Here is a 16,858-nt window from a genome sequence, read left to right as displayed (position 1 = left end):
GTATAACCTACATTATTCGTACCTTTTTATGTTCTTATAAGAACAGTAAGTTATAATTATATGGCTTATAGTTGTAAAATATGGTAGAACCAGTACGATTCAAGTAGAAGTGCTAAACTTTTTTCTAGGTTAAAACAGTTATTGCGTTATTCAGTGGAAAGTGTGCACACACCGGCTGACTTACATAATATATAAGGCAACCTTCTGATTCCTCAGGATTGGCAACAAATCTGTGATCGGTACCCTTATTCCTCATAGGGTTGGTGACAGGTTTTCATATGCGACAAGTCTCATTATGTGGACTGCATGTTTTCGTGGACGTTTGCTAGGTATTTCAACTTTTTGTCCCTGTAGTTCCGGGACTAGAATAGGGCTACGGTATCCCTTACCTGTCGTAGGAGGCGACTAAAGGGGGTTTCCGGGGATGCGGGCGGCAAGAGTGGGAGCTCGAACCATCCAGTAAGCGATCCTGGGAAGGACGGCGGTATGTGTGGTCGCATACCGTCATACGCACCAGACGGTGTGGCGAGCGCCAAGCTCACCCAGGCGACGCGCTAAGAGGACTCCGGTTGCGTTCATTTGAAGATCCCGAAGTCCTCTACGCAGCGCCGAGGACGGCCACCTGAGAGGTTTTAGTGCGGTAAGAGTCTCACATAACCCTGTGTCACTCCCACGGCATCGGGTACTTTTTGAAGGTTTCCCCTTCGTGCACAAAAAACAAAAAAAGTTACTTCAACCTTATAAAAAAGTGAAACGTCTTTGAGCTTTTCTACTTTTTTCCAAAGGCATTTTTGTATCGTAACAGTTCTGATTATGCGCATGTCAAACTTACGAATTAACATAATGAGCGTAAAGTTTAAAAAATGTTTTTCGTATTTTTATTATATCAAAATTATATTTTGACTCTCTATTGTCCAATGTCAGAACTTAACTAAAATTTAAAGACCTTTTAAGGACTTTAACTTAAACAACTTTTCTTACTTTAACACGTATAATGCACTTTTAAATATTATATTTATGATAAAACCAACATTTATAACAGTGACCTTAAATTCAGAGTCATTCTGAAAGCAAATGTTCTTTTTTTTTCACCTAAGGCTTTTCTTGTGTACAATATTTATATTAAATAAACTTGTATTGAATATAATTTTAAAATAATCATCATCATCATCATCAACCCATTACTGTGCCACTGCTGGGCACGGGTCTCCTCTTATAATGAATATTAGGTCATAGTCCACCGTGCTGGTCAAGTGCGAATTGGTAGACTTCACATACCTTTGAATTTTTTAAGATCTCTCAGGTATGCAGGGTTCCTCACGATGTTGTCCATCGTTTTAAGCAAGTGATAATTATTTTCTAATACGCACATAACTTTGAAAAATCAGAGACGCGTGCCTGGGGTTTGAACCTCGGACCTGTCGGTCTACAGGCCGAGCTTCTTAACCAACAGGCTATCACTGCTCATATAATTACTTACCGTTTTTAAAAAACTTCGAATTATATCGTAAATGTGCGTTCAGTAAATTCTCTTTTGGGCAATTCCTTAAGGCCTAGTATGGATTAAGGCTATTATTTAAAGAGTTGAGACCAAATGGTCCGGAAGACGATAATCTCGCCATCAGCTATTAGGGTAATGGCGCACGATGATTAAGGAAAACGTTTTGGGTTCATACCATGGCTCGTTTTGAAGCCTAATTTTGTGTTCAGAATGTTTTAAGTAAATTATTGCGGTAATTCTGAAACGAATTTGAATTTTACTAGCTACGTTATTTTCAAAGATAGTCAAGTTGAAAATTTTGTTTAAATGGTGGTATTATTGTTTTTTTATATAATATGGGAGTAGCAGACGAGCATGTAGTCTACCTGATGTTTAGTGGCTACTGCCGCCCATGAACATCTGTAATCGACCCCAGATAGGATTAGATATTTCTACCTGAGGTCGGCCACAGATGCGCCGCTACTGAGGACTAAGCTGAAATACCTCGAAAAAGTACATACTTTTTCGAGGTATTTCAGTTCTGATACAATCCGCAATGATTGGACATGTATGAGCAAATACGTAAATGAATACAAAAACAGTTATTTTTGTAAAAACGTAAAAACTCATACTAAGGGTAAATACCTCGTTTTTAAAATGGAACTTCAATAGAATGAATGACGTATGATGACAGATTATGATTGAACGAAATCTCACGTGGCTTAGCGCAACAAAAAACGGATTAATTGACAAAGTTTGCTTTCTGTTTTAGTAATTAGAATGATTCGATAATAAAGATAATTGGTCAAGTGCGAGTCAGACTCGCACATGGAGGGTTCCGTATCATCAAATTTTCATTTATTATTTATTAAATTTATATATGTAAAAGTAAATGCATTTGGAACTGTCTACCTATTAAGGTTCAATAGAAAAACGCTGGAGAATAGCGATTTACATGAAATCGCTATATATAGCTATCTACCGCTATGGCAACCTCCATTTATTTTCAAGATATTTTTTTAGTATTTGTTGTTATAGCGGCGTTGGTTGTACAAGTATTTACTTTGCAAAACATTCTAGTGTCTATCTATAATGGTTCAAGAGGTAGAGCCCTATGACAGACGGACAGACATCGCAGGCTAAGTAGTAGGGTTCCGTTTTTGCCTTTGGGTACAGAACCTTAAAAATATATCAAAATGAATAGTCCATACAATAACGTTAATGTATATTGTACTAATCCCAAATTAACACACCACCTCCGAACAATAACATTAGTTACAGTCTTAGAAGTTTCACTTAACTATAATTGAGATAGAAATCCTTAATTACAATAAACACTTCAAGTTAATGAACTTAAAACGAACTAGTGTTTGGCGGTAATGGGCCAAAATTATATTGCTACGAGAAATTATTCCATTTGTGTCGTAATTATAGTTGTGAAAATATTTTTGTATTTTTGTGGAATGAATTATTTACATATACCTAATGGGTATAATTTAGGTTTTTTTTTTATCGTTTAACCTAACGATTAGGCAGACGTGCTACCTGATGGAAAGTAGTCAACGCCGCCTGTGGACATTTGCAACACCAGAGGAGTCGCCAATGCATCGCCGGCTTTGTATGAGAGCTCTTTTTTGCACCTTTTTTGAAGAGCCCCATGTCATAGCGTTCCGGGAATACCTCAGAAGTAAGTTCATTCCACATCTTACACGTCCGCGGCAAGAACTGGTTAGGTTATGTTAGGATCCCCTTCGAGGAGCTGCCACCTTGTCGTGGTGGAGGGGCTTGCGTGGCCCTACGATCCCCAAGGCTATGCCGGTAGGGATTCCCATACCGGACAGGCTTGGTGGGGAGGGTCCAGACTAAGAGTGGCTCACCCTCGTCGGGACTTAAAATGGTTCCACCAGGCGGGGAAGGTGCAAGGCGAATAGCCTGCACGAGGAGTCTCTTCCAATCGGGAGAGCCCTGGACGGGCTCGGTGTGCACTTGTGCCACCGTGCAGGCTACGGTAATTGCCTAGCTACCGTCGATATCGTAATCCCACCCAGGAGAGGTGTCGTGGTCATGTCTCGCGGCCTCTGGTGGGACCGAGGGTCTTGCCTTAATTGGCCGGACTGCGAGGAAGAAAACCTCTATAAAAAATCACCCTAATCCCAAGCGGCGGCGCACCGCGAGGGGATGCATGGCTGGCGGGGAGGCCAGTCACTAGTGCGACTTCCGCCACGGTACCGGCCGACACCGTGGTGGGTTACGCCCAGGCTTACCCGGGTACAGGGGGCACTGCCCGGGTGGACCGCTTATCCCCCATACTCGTGGGAACAACAATGGCGGATGAATTTAAAAAACCTAAACCACAACCAAAAGCACACTACACACAAAACACACGCAAACAAACACACACACACAACACACAAAACATTGATGAGGGGGAGGCATCCGAGTCGGATGTTAGTGGGAGGACGTTGGTGGCGGGTACCGGCCGGAACCGCCTATGGAGGAGTCGAAGGAGGCAACATCTGAGTCCTCCAACGTCCGCGTTGTCGAGCGACGAAGAAGTGGCCTCAGGCGCCAAAGTCGCTCCAGCTAAAATTAAAAACAGAAGAGGGGAATTTCTTTTACAACCGGAGAACTGCAACCAAGTGGCGGTGCAGGCTCGGCAGATGGAAAGCGAAAATCCTGCGCTGAGTGTAGCCTCTGGAGGCGAAGAGGACATTCGATCGGCTGTAGCACTTAAGGAGAAGGTCTTCCAGGAGGTCAGCACCATCCTAAGTGTTTCGACAAAGTCGAAGAACCTTAAGGGTAGCTTCCAAAAGGCCCTAAAGGAAGCTGCCAAATCAATAAAAATGGCAGTAGAAGCTCTGCATACAAGGACCTCCACAGTAGAAACCGCCAAACTGCAGGCGGATAACGAGCGCTTACAAGGGGAGGTGGCGGAGCTGCGTAGAGAGTTAGCAGATCTCCGGGAAGACCTGGTACGGGCCAAAATTAGCACGCCACAAAAAGCCAGCGTACCGGCAGTAGCGCCACATAGTGTCTCGAGTATGGACGATATTACTCAGGCGATCATGTCACAAGTTGGGGGAATATTAAATGAGCGAATAGAGGCCCTCGAGAAGAGAATATCCCCTCCGGCTGTTGACCGCACCTACTCGGCTGTGACGGCATCCGGGTCTCGCAAAGGCCCAGCAGTCTCAAGGCAAGTTGTGGCACCTGTAAACAAAGAAAGAGGACGAAAGAACAAGGGCCCCAAAAAAGACGAGCGTCGTCCTCCTTCGCCCACGCCTGCACCTAAGGAAGCTGAATGGGTGCTGGTTACCAAGCGTGCTAAGAAATCAATTAAAGCAGCGCGGGCTTCATCTGGTAAGAAGGGGGAGAAGGATAAGGCAGTAAAACCCAAGCCTATCCAGAAGGCGTTAGTAAAACTACGCCCTCCTCGTTCCTCGGCTGTAGTTATAACTCTGCAGCCTGAGGCTGAGCAACGAGGGGTAACGTTTGGGAAACTGCTGGCAAAGGCGAGGGAGGGTATTGATCTCCCAAGCCTAAATATTACCAGTCTCAAATTTAGGACGGCGGCCACCGGAGCCCGCATCCTAGAGGTACCTGGGGCGTGCAGCGGTGACAAGGCGGACTCTCTGGCCCAAAAAATCAGAGAGACCCTTGACGAGGGAGTGGCCACAGTATCGAGACCCGTGAAATGTGCAGAAATGCGGATCACGGGTCTGGATGACTCCATAACGACAGAGGATGTCGCTGCCGCCGTTGCACGCGACGGAGGCTGCTCAATGGGCTCAATAAAAGTAGGGAGCATCCGACCCACTCCACGTGGAGTCAGTTCTGTCTGGGTGAGGGCTCCAGTGGCTGCCATTAAAAAGATTGGGAATCTTGGCCGGCTGCTGATTGGCTGGGTTTCAGCTAGGGCAGATGTGCTGCAGCCGAGAACACTGCGGTGCTACCGGTGTCTGCAAAGCGGACACGTCAGAGCACAATGCACCGCAGAGGCTGACCGCAGCGAAGAATGCTATCGTTGCGGTAAACCTGGCCACAAAGCCAACTCGTGTACTGACGCGCCAAAGTGTTCGGTATGCGCGGCGGCGAACAGGCCGGCCGGGCATCGGTTGGGGAGCAAAGCGTGCTCTCCACCGAACAATAAGAAGGGGGTGAAGGCTGCCACAGCTCCTACTCCCGTTACTGCTGCTGCAGTTGCTGCCGACGCTCCTACTGCTGCCACAAATGCCCCGGCAGCTGTCGACTGTCCTCCCACTGAAGGAGGGACCGGGGAGGTAGTGGTCGCTAACCCAATATAAGTATGGCCCAACGCCTACTTCAGGCGAATATCAACCACTGTCGCGCTGCGCAGGATCTTTTGATACAGAGCATGGCACAGTGGTTGATAGAAGTGGCGGTGGTAGCGGAGCCATATTTTGTCCCTCCCCTGGATAACTGGGTGGGGGACCAAGATGGTTTGGTGGCCATTATCAGCTCCAGGACACTAGGTGTACCGCCCCTCACTACAATCAAGAAGGGCAGGGGCTACGTGGCGGTGCGGTGGCGGGACTGCGTTCTCATTGGGGTCTACTTCTCGCCCAACAAAATTCTTGCCGATTTTGAGGCATTTTTGGGTGAGTTGGAGACCCTAATGGGACGGATTCGGACTCGTCGTATGCTCGTCCTTGGGGACTTTAACGCCAAAGCAACGGCTTGGGGTTCCCCTCGGACCGATGCTCGTGGCAAGGTCCTGGAGGAGTGGGCGACGGCAACCGGCCTCTTGGTACTAAATCAGGGGTCGGTGAATACATGTGTGCGACAGCGGGGGGGTTCCATCGTGGACATTTCGTTCGCATCCCCCGCTGTAGCAAACACCGTCCGGGGCTGGAATGTTCTTGAAGGGGTGGAAACACTATCGGATCACTTATACATCAGGTTTGACATTTCCACCTCGCCAGAACACCCGGACCGTCGTCGCCTCAATAGGTCAGCGCCGAGATGGGTGCTGGGGAGTCTCAATAGGGATATTCTGGTGGAAGCTGCCATCGTCCAGGCCTGGCAAGCTCCACCGATACCTGTGGAGGTTGAGGGGGAGGCTGAGTGGTTCCGGGGTTCGCTGTCGCAAATTTGCGATGCAAGCATGACCCGAGCCAAGCAGCATCCCCCGAAACGTCGGGTGTACTGGTGGTCCCACGAAATCACAGATCTTCGCTCTGCCTGCGCAGTGGCGAGACGCCAGTACACCAGGCACCGCAGGTTGCGCCTTCGTAACTTCGACCACGGCGCAGTGGAGCAACAGCTGTACGAGGCCTATCGAGAGCGACGATTGGCCCTACAGTTGTCCATAAGCCAGGCCAAGGAGAAGGCTAAGATGGAGCTTCTCCAGACCCTTAGTCAGGATCCGTGGGGGCGCCCTTATAAGATGGTAAGGGGAAAAATGCGCCCTTGGGCGCCCCCGCTGACTGAGACTCTTCAGCCCCAGTTACTGGAAGATGTGGTTTCCACTCTGTTTCCAGCCAGAGTGGGACACTGTCCTCCAACTATGGCACCTCCCGATTACGCCTCAGAATTGGAGGAGGCGGAGGTGCCTAAAGTGTCGGGGGAGGAGCTGGGCGCGGCCATATTAAGGCTTCGGGGAAAGAATAAAGCCCCGGGGCCGGACGGCATCCCTGGCCGCGCCTGGGTGCTAGCTCTGGAAAAGCTAGGGGACCGTTTCCGCAGGCTACTTGATGCCTGTCTGGAGTCGGGACTGGTCCCAAGAAAATGGAAGGCGGGCAGCCTAATCCTTCTGAAGAAGGAGGGACGCCCCGCAGAGTGTCCTTCGTCATACAGACCCCTGGTGATGCTTGATGAGGCCGACAAACTTTTTGAACGCATTGTGGCAGCTCGGCTCATCAGGCATCTGGGGGAGGTAGGTCCCAACCTATCTGGCAACCAATTTGGTTTCCGGGAGGGACGTTCAACGATTGATGCAATAATGCATGTGAAGGCCCTCTCGGATGAGGTGGTGGCCCAACGCGGGGTGATGTTGGCTGTTTCACTCGATATAGCAAACGCCTTCAACACCCTGCCTTGGGCCAGCATAAGAGAGGCACTTAAATTCCATAGGGTGCCTCCCTACCTCAGCCGGGTCGTTGGAGCCTATCTCTCCGACAGGTACGTAACGTACACGGGGCACGGAGGACACGCATTCAGTCGGCAGATGACGTGCGGAGTTCCACAGGGGTCGGTTTTAGGTCCACTCCTGTGGAACATCGGGTACGACTGGGTGTTGCGGGGTGATCTTCCCCCGGAAACAGCCGTGACCTGTTATGCGGACGACACGCTGGTCACGGCCCGGGGGGATAAGTACGAGGACGCTGCCCGTCTTGCCACCGAAGCGGTGACACTAGTGGTTGGCAGAATCGAGATGTTGGGGCTCAAGCTGGCGTGCAGTAAAACCGAGGCCTTGTGTTTTCACGGGCCGAGGAGGGCTCCGCCGCTGGGGTCCCACATACTCGTCGGTGGAACCCGTGTCGAGGTTGAGTCGTCTATGAGGTACCTGGGACTCACCCTCGACAGCCGCTGGAACTTCCGCGAGCACTTCAAGCGATTGGCTCCCAGATTAATGGGTACGGCAGCTGCATTAAAGCGGCTGCTGCCCAATCTCGGGGGGCCTAGCGCGAGTAGCCGCCGCCTCTACATGGGGGTGGTGCGGTCCATGGCCTTATACGGGTCACCCGTTTGGGCGGATGCCCTGACAAGGCAGAATATCACCCTCTTGAAGAGACCACAGAGGGTGATGGCCGTTGGGGTCATCCGTGGTTACCGCACCATCTCCTTTGAGGCGGCCTGCGTACTGGCGGGGTGCCCTCCTTGGGAATTGGAGGCGGAGGTCTGTGCTGCGATGTACCGGTGGCGCGCAGACCTCCGTATCCGGGGAGAAAATCCTACGCCCAAGGAGGAAGACGAGTGGAAGTTCCACGCTCTGCAGTCCATGACTGAAAAGTGGAAGGAGAGGCTGGCCGAACCCACGGCTGGCCTCAGGACTGTAGAGGCTGTTCGTCCGGTACTAGAAGAATGGATGGACAGGCGGCATGGGTCACTGACCTTCCGGCTGGTGCAGGTGCTCTCGGGACATGGATGTTTTGGGAAGTACCTGTGCCGCATAGCCAGAAGGGAACCAACCACACAGTGCCACCATTGCAGCTGCGACGAGGACACGGCGCAGCATTCACTGGAAGAGTGTTCAGCTTGGGACAGACAGCGCCGTGAACTCGTCGCTGTAGTGGGGCCAGACCTCTCGCTCCCCGTCGTAGTAAAAGCTATGGTCGGGAGCGAGAGATCTTGGAAAGCTATAAAATCCTTCTGCGAGGAAGTCATCTCGCAGAAGGAGGCTGCGGAGAGGGAGAGAGAGAAAACCTCGGACCTCCCAATCCGCAGACGTAAAACCGGGCGTAGGAGACTGGCTCCCCACGCCTCTTTCCTATCCCCATAACAGAGGCAATGGCGCAGGATACGGGGGTGTTCTGCGTCAAACCAACAAGCCTCGAGGTGGCGCGTGCGGTGTTCCCGCGCACACCTCAACGGATGGAGCAGCTCCAGCTCCATCCTAAACCAAGACGGGCCCAGACGCGGGCAAACGCCATTGGGATCGCGGACGAGTGCTATTAGTGTACCCGTGGTCCCAAAAAAGGGCGTTCAGAGGAACACCGTGGGGTTTTAGCCGGTAAGAGTCCGGCATATCCTCTCCACTGCCCCCGCAGCCGAGATGAAGGGTTTCCCCACGAAAAAAAAAAAAAAAAAAAAAAAAAAAAAAAAAAAAAAAAAAAAAAAAAAAAAAAAAAAAGGTTATGTTAGGATTATTAAGGATTCATGTGTCTCGTGACTCGGCACCGAGCGTCCAGAGGAACGGCCCGGAGTTTTAGTCGATAAGGGTCCGACATACCTCTTTCGCTCCTTTCGTGGAAAGGGATCCAATCTTATCTGGGGTTGATTACAGATGTCCATGGGCGGCAGTAGCCACTTACCATCAGGTGGACTGCATGCTCGTCTGCTAGTCCCATATTATAAAAAAAAGTAACTCTTGAGTCTGATTACAAAAAAATCCGCATTTGAACCCGAATAAGAATACATACAACTAGTTTTATAGCCTCACATAAAAGCCCCAGCTTTGAAAACTGGTGACAAATGTACACATAATTTGGGGCCTGCCCTGTCCCTAGTTAACAGACCATTTTAATAAGGTTAATCCTGAAATCCTTAACACAAAAAATAAATCCTACATCGCGAGTCAAACCCGGCCCCAACTTTTATTTGTCTTGTGGTCCATGTCAAAGGATAATCGCTGTGGGCATCTGACGGGTTAATTACGTGCTTAGGGAATATGAATTTCAATTTGGAATTTAAAATTTGTTTGCTTTTTCCTTTGTTAGGGTTAATTCGAATGTTTTTATTTCTCGATATTTTTAATCAATTTGAATTGTTGTTCTAATTGAGATATTTTTTTTTATAGTTTTTAAACGCGAAGGTGTTATTTTCTAGTTTGAAAGGTGTGGTGAAGCAGAGGTATTAATTTCAATTTTAATTTTTAGACATGCATATTGCATAGTACTGTGCCTTACGTAGATCGTAAAGTTATAAAGTGACGGACCTAAGACGTAGTCAGGAGGATGGGTGACCACGAGTGGCGCATTTATGCGCGTACCCGTAGCATTTTAAATGTGCGCGCATATAAAGGCACGTAAAGACATCGATCTAGGTCATCATTGAATATTGGGCGTTAAAACTTGAGGGATTTTTTATAAATGGCCTGAATCCGAACCTGCTGAGTCATTACCCTTTCCTTCCTCGACCTATCTACATTAGCACAAAAAAAATAATGCGTTTTAATAATAAACAAACAAAGCGTAGGAGCTATCAATAGGAGTATGTCATTCAGAGGCAGTCCATCCTACGGTAAGCAGTCTTTGGCACTCATGGACATCTATAACCAATTCTATACAAAACAGAGGTTCTATACATTAGCGATCAGTGGCCACTTATATTAGACAATCAGCAACAACAATCTTCCACGGATTATATGAAATTAATGCTTCAAGCTACATGTGTATATACGGACATGACTTCTAATTGTACGTGTTTTGTAAAACACCTAATTCTGCATAATAGCAGTGATAGCCGAGTGGTTGAAACTCGGCCTTCGAGGATGCCGTGGTTTGAATCTCAGGGTCGAACCTCTATTTTCAATTTTTAATATAATATAGGAGTAGTAGACGAGCATGCAGTCCACCTGATGGTAACTGAATGCCTCCACCATGGACATCTGTAATCAACCCTAGATATAATTAGATTCCTACTTAAGGTCGGCCACAGAAGCGTTCTTACTCCTGAGGACTAAGCTGGAACGCCTCGGAAAAGTACTCCCTTACCACACTCTTCGAAGTAGCTTCAAAACACATCAGCGCTTAACACTGCTGTTATTAGGAAGAAATATGTGTGGCGGTGGTGCATGGAGTCGAACAAAGGGTTCTACCACGTTCCAAACTACCACCAATAAACGCTAAAAGAGGTGTGGTATAGTCCGCGCCAAACTGCTACTCCGCTCTGAAATTGTTGCGAGCAGGTGTAGTCATACAAATTACTATGGCGGCGCGATTCATTTCTATATTCAGAGCGGACTAGCAGATTTACGCAGACTATACCTATTAGGACAAAACATAGATTATATTACCTTACAAAAAAACTTGTATTCTAATACTGGGGTATCACAAAATTAGCTCATAACTTACACCAACGGTGCAGACACTACGAAACTCTGTACATTAATCTCTGTTCAACTCAGATTTCGTGAAGTTAGCGGCAAATTTTCGAGGCAAAATCGGAAACAATTTGCGAATAACAACAAACCTCATAATTCTGTTCCTACCTTCGCCTCCATTGTTTAAGGGTCCAGTGAATTTAAAGCGTCTCTTCCTGAATAAATGGTGTCAGATTGACTTGTAAATTTGCCGATGTTACGAGATGCGGCGAAATAACGTAACGTTTTGGTCTAGAAAATACTTGTGTATATTGTTTTCTGTTATTATATTTTGATTTTCTTTATCTTTTTGCAATAGAAGTAAATAGACATGTAATTGACTAGAGAATTGACCGCTATGACTCATGGAAAGTATAATAAGTATGGCGTTTTAAGGTACACTCAGCTTCAAAAGTACATGCACAAATTAAGGTTTAAAAATATCTATACTCCCAAGCGTTCATAAATAGCTGAACAGGCCTTGCATCATAATTAGATGAACATCGTAAATTGTCAAAATTAGATGAACACTAACGCGTCAAAAGTTGCTGAATATCGTATAGCTCCTCCTATGTACGTATAGCTACTTTTGACACTGCAGTGTTCATCTACTTTTGAAACGACGTTCATTTAATTATGGTGCTAGTTGTGTTCAGCTACTTTTGAACTCTTGGGTTTATAGGTATTTTTGGAACCTTAATATAGTTCATCTGTTTTTGGAGCAGACTGTACATCATTTGTCCAAGGCGTGTCGTTGTAATTCTAATAGTGTTTTTCTACATAAAGTGTTTTATTTTATTTATGTGTACCGTAAGTCAGTAACGCAGATGGCCGTGCTTATACGAGTATTGTATAGAATAATACTATTATAATTATTCTTGGTGCGGTCCGTGACTGACGTGTGTGTATTTAATATAGACCATATTCATATTCCGGTTGATATTTTGCTCATTGTAAGTGATTAAGTGTTGAATTAAAATATATAAGGATTAAAAAAGTACCTGGAAACTATATGAAACTTTAAAAAAAAGATACTATGATAATGAATGTAAAAAAACACTGAAAATTTGGTAGTACGGAACCTTCGGTGTACGAGTTTGACTTGCACTTGGTCAATTATTGTGCTATAAAGGAAATAACTATTTAGTGTGCGAATAATAATTAAATTTCAAAGGTTTTTAGATTAGTGTCTGCTTTCTATAATAAAGTAATAAATAAATAGAAAACTAAATAATTCACACACATACTTGTAATAATTTGATTTAAGTGTCGTCATGTTGGGGACCGCTTCTACTACTAGTACTTGTACTAGTATAATATTTTTATACTATCAAAATACTAGTATTATCTCATCTTTCATCTTAATACTATTGCGGTTTCATAGACATAATATTTACAAACAATTATGGAAACATACTTCACATAATTTCCCATACACACAATACACATCACTCAAACACACATCCTCACACACACACACACACACACCACATATACACTCACACACGCACATTCAAACATCACAAACGCACGGTGGATATATCAAACTTTGTTATTATTTTCTACATAATATATTATAAGTTGATTCAATTGTATTCTAGGAGGTTTGAGCGGGGTACCCAGTAATACGAGTTGTACTCAGTACAGGGGCCCTGGCAACGTTTTGTAATGTATCTGTGAATCAATAAATCATTTTTTCATTTTCATTTTTCATTTTTCATAATTCAAGATAATTATTATTAGATGAAACAAAAAGTACTTAATTTAAGTGATAGAAATAAAAAATACACATGGGAATATGTATTTATTTAAAGTTGTCCGGTCCGAATCAAATATTTAAAAGAGAGAGCCAAAAAATCCTTCGACTGTTTGTACTATGTCCGAAGCTATATTGACGAGGCCATTCTGAAAAAGATCATAAAAAACTAAATTATTTATTAATAACACTTTTTTTTTGCAGTGAGCCAAATGGTTGAAACTCAGCCTCCCACTCGAGGATGCCGTGGTTCCAATCTCAGGATCACACGTCTATTTTTCATTTTTTTATATAATATAGGAGTGGCAGACGAGCATGCAATCCACCTGATGGTAAGTGACTACTGCCCATGGACATTTGTAATCAACCTTAGACATGATTAGATTCCTACCTAAGGTCGGCCACAGATGCGATGATACACCTGAGGACTAAATTGGAACGCTTCGGAAAAGTATGTCTCCCTTACCACACCCTTCAAACTAGAACACATCAGCGCTTAACACTGTTGTTATTCAGTAGAAATAGGTGTGGCGGTGGTGCCGCCAGATTCAAACCAAGATCTACCACCTTCATGCCTATTAGAACTTCATCATCACTTGTTTTAACGGTGAAAGAAAGAACTACAAGTAACCTGCACAACTGAAAGTTCGTTAAAAATTCTTAAAGGTTTACGAAGTCCACTAATTCACACTTTTTAAAGTTGCGCATTTTTTTATTTAATACAGATTGAATCGTGTCTTTATTTTCACTAAATGCTTCTATTATATTTTAGTAATACTGGAATCTGACCAACTCCAGTCAATTTAATTTGGCTTGTGATCTCACACGGGACATACTAGAGGCCAAGCAAAATTCTGATATTTCTGCTCAATTCGCTTGTGAATAACAATAAAACACAAGCATGTGTGATATGATACAAGCTTGTGCGATGTTCAAATCAAATCAATATTTTTTTATACTACTACCACTTTACAAGGTGTTTCGTTATGGAGAAGAGACGTGAAGAGAAGGGTTACACAGGCCCTTGTCTTATTACACAGGTTTAAAAAAACGCTTTCTACACTCACAACCCCACACTAGGATTCCTTATACCGTGAGTACTAAGGACACACACAGAGACACAAACACCCAAACCCTTTTTTTTTGTTGACGAGGGGGAAACCTTTAAAAGGTATCCGACGCTATGGGAGTGACGCCGGGTTATGTGGGATTTTTACCGCACTAAAATCCCCCCGGTGGCCGTTCCCGCCGTTTGGTGGAGACCTCCGGGATCTCCAACGGAATACAATCGGAGTCCTCCTAACGCGATGCCTTTCTATCGGGCTCTGCCCTGGGGGGAGAAATTTACGCTCCTCTCACATCCCCTGATGATTAAAGCGATATGAGACCACACAAATCGCTGTTCTTCCCGGGGTCACACCCAAATCTGTCTGGCCGGGATCGAACCCTGGACCCTTTGCGCATTAAACCGCTATGGTAGCCGCTCCACCACACGGGTCGTCATGTTTGACAGTTGTGTTCGTAATTTCACTGTACTCACTTTGCATTTTGGTGTTTTAGGAGTGGTAGGCGGTGCAGGTGTTTCAGGAGTAGTAGGCGCCGGAGTAGTGGCGTTCTCGGCGCAGGCAACAGCCGCAACCAGCATCAAAACAATGAACAATTTCAACCTTAATTTCACCATTTTTCTTGAAAAATCCGACTTTTCCTAATAACAATCATCTTATATACTCGTTTTAATAACCGGAACCGCAACATTGACGCAAGTGAACAAACGTTTAAAAGAAAAGGGGAAATGAGATGGTAATTTATTTCGACAGTCAAAGACCGTCTGCTTCGATGTGAGCTGAATATTAATTGTTTGGTCAGCAGTGTTATTGAAATTTTAACGTCATAGGGAATGAGTAATAATTTTTGTTTGATTTAGACATGTTTTTCTAGTTGACTTTGTAAATGACCTTGTGTTATGTGTGTTTGTTCTATGAATATTAATACAGCTCAGGTCCAGTTCATAGAAAACTGTTTTTGTGAAATTTATTTGTTTTGTTGACCATAAGATGACGGATTTATATAATAATTCCGAACGTTAAGATATATATAGGAGTTTGATTCATCCTAAAATATTATTTGTTAGGAACCAATTAAGATTTTTAAAATAAAGGTCTGACAAACAAACAGGCAGTAGGCGAAGGGCTCCCCACGCCCATCTCCTATCCCCATAACGGGGATGGATGTGTTCTAGATCAAAACACCATCAAGTCTCGAGGTGGCGCGCGCGGAAACTACGCAGTGGTAGAACCCTTTTGATTTGACTCTTGCGCCACCATCGGCACACCTATTTCTAACTTTCGTGAAGGTGGTAGAACCTTTTGTCGTTCGACTCCGGCGGTATCACCGCCACACCTATTTCTACCTCATAACAGCAGTGTTAGGCGCTGCTGTGTTTCGTTTTAAAGGCTCTCAGTGGTAGCGGCGCATCTGTGGCCGACCTCAGGTAGGAATATCTAATCCTATCTGGGGTTATAAAAAAAAAAACTAACACAAAAAAAAAAAAAACTAATAGCAGAACTTAAGTGATACTGTCTTCTGGTTTGAATGTGATAAGGGAGACATACTTTTCTTGGTCGTTCCAGCTTAGTCCTCCTGTGTAACAGGCCGTCTGTGACCGACCTCAGGTAGGAATCGAATCATGTCTAGGACTGATTAAAAATGTCCATGGACAGTAGTATAGTCCGTAGTGGCCTGTCCGCGTAAAAGTGCTAGTCTGATCTGAATATAGAAATGAATCGCGTCGCCATAGCAAATTGTATGACTACACTTACTCGCAACAACGACGCGATTCGTTTCTAAATTCAGAGCGCTGTTTTACGCGGATTATACTTGCAAAAAAATCTACAGAAATAGATTTAAACCAAAATATTGGCACTTTTAGTTCCGGAAAATTCGTATTGAGATGCGAAGTGAATTTTTGAAAACCCACTTCAAACAATAAGACAAAAGTTGTAATGCAAATGAAAATATTAACATCTTTGCTTTGTTTCACGGAAAATGTCTGTTTTGTAATACTTGGTGTAATTTCAGTGAAAATTAACGAGCGTGGAGGAGTTTCAGTCTTAGTTAAGGAAGCATACAGTATAGTTCACACCTGTTTACATACAGTAGGACTACCATGAGTTTACAAAAGTATTACTCGCTAGCGACTGCGTAAAATAAATGTATGAAAAATTGTACAGCGCCTCTGGTGGTTACTCGTAGAACTAAAATCCGTAGTGACGTAACTCGATACGTAAAAAACCTATCGAAATCAAATCGCTAGCAAATGTCATTATGATCTATTGCCTTACAAATTTGGTCCCATGAGTCATTAATTTGACAGACGTTGTCAAGAAATACCGTAACGATAGTAGTTATGTTATTCACTAGCAAAATGACAATAGTTTTCTATTTACCATTTCTATAGTGGCGTTTCTATGCCAACTCATGGTAATGCTACTGTTATATGAATGTTATCATCTTAATCATAGATTAGTAACGATGCCTCACTCCTAACAAGAAAATGTAACCAGTTCTGATAATTGAAATTGTCATTGTCAACTATTTTCGTATTTGAAAAATATTTAAAAAATTTAGTTGTTAGAGCATTCTTCCATTTCATGTTGTTTTTGCATCACTTAACTGATCGCACTTAACTGATAACTTAATAAACGCGGGCGAAGCCGCGGGCAAAAACTAGTCATAAATAAATTAGCATTGAAGTTTTCACGGCAACGTTGTCAACCTATTACTGTGTCACTGCTGGGCACGGGTCTCCTGTCAGATTGAGAAGGATTAGGCCATAGTCCCCCGCACTGGCCAAGTGCTT

At 44.7% G+C, this 16,858-nt stretch overlaps 1 long non-coding RNA gene across 1 annotated transcript; it reads right to left on the bottom strand.

The window, feature by feature from the left end:
- Positions 1 to 13,034: 13,034 nt before the first annotated feature.
- Positions 13,035 to 14,884, bottom strand: LOC140755197 (uncharacterized). The gene is made up of 2 exons (XR_012103746.1): positions 14,540 to 14,884; positions 13,035 to 13,148 (listed from the first exon to the last, which is right to left on the bottom strand). It is a non-coding gene; the product is annotated as an uncharacterized LOC140755197 (long non-coding RNA).
- Positions 14,885 to 16,858: the final 1,974 nt, after the last annotated feature.

Source organism: Epargyreus clarus, unplaced genomic scaffold, assembly GCF_041222505.1.
Source record: "Epargyreus clarus isolate Ecla_fem2 unplaced genomic scaffold, WU_Ecla_fem_2.2 ptg000032l, whole genome shotgun sequence".
NCBI lineage: Eukaryota > Metazoa > Arthropoda > Insecta > Lepidoptera > Hesperiidae > Epargyreus > Epargyreus clarus.
Note: the sequence above shows the minus strand (reverse complement) of the source record. Positions and strands in the feature narration are given on the sequence as shown.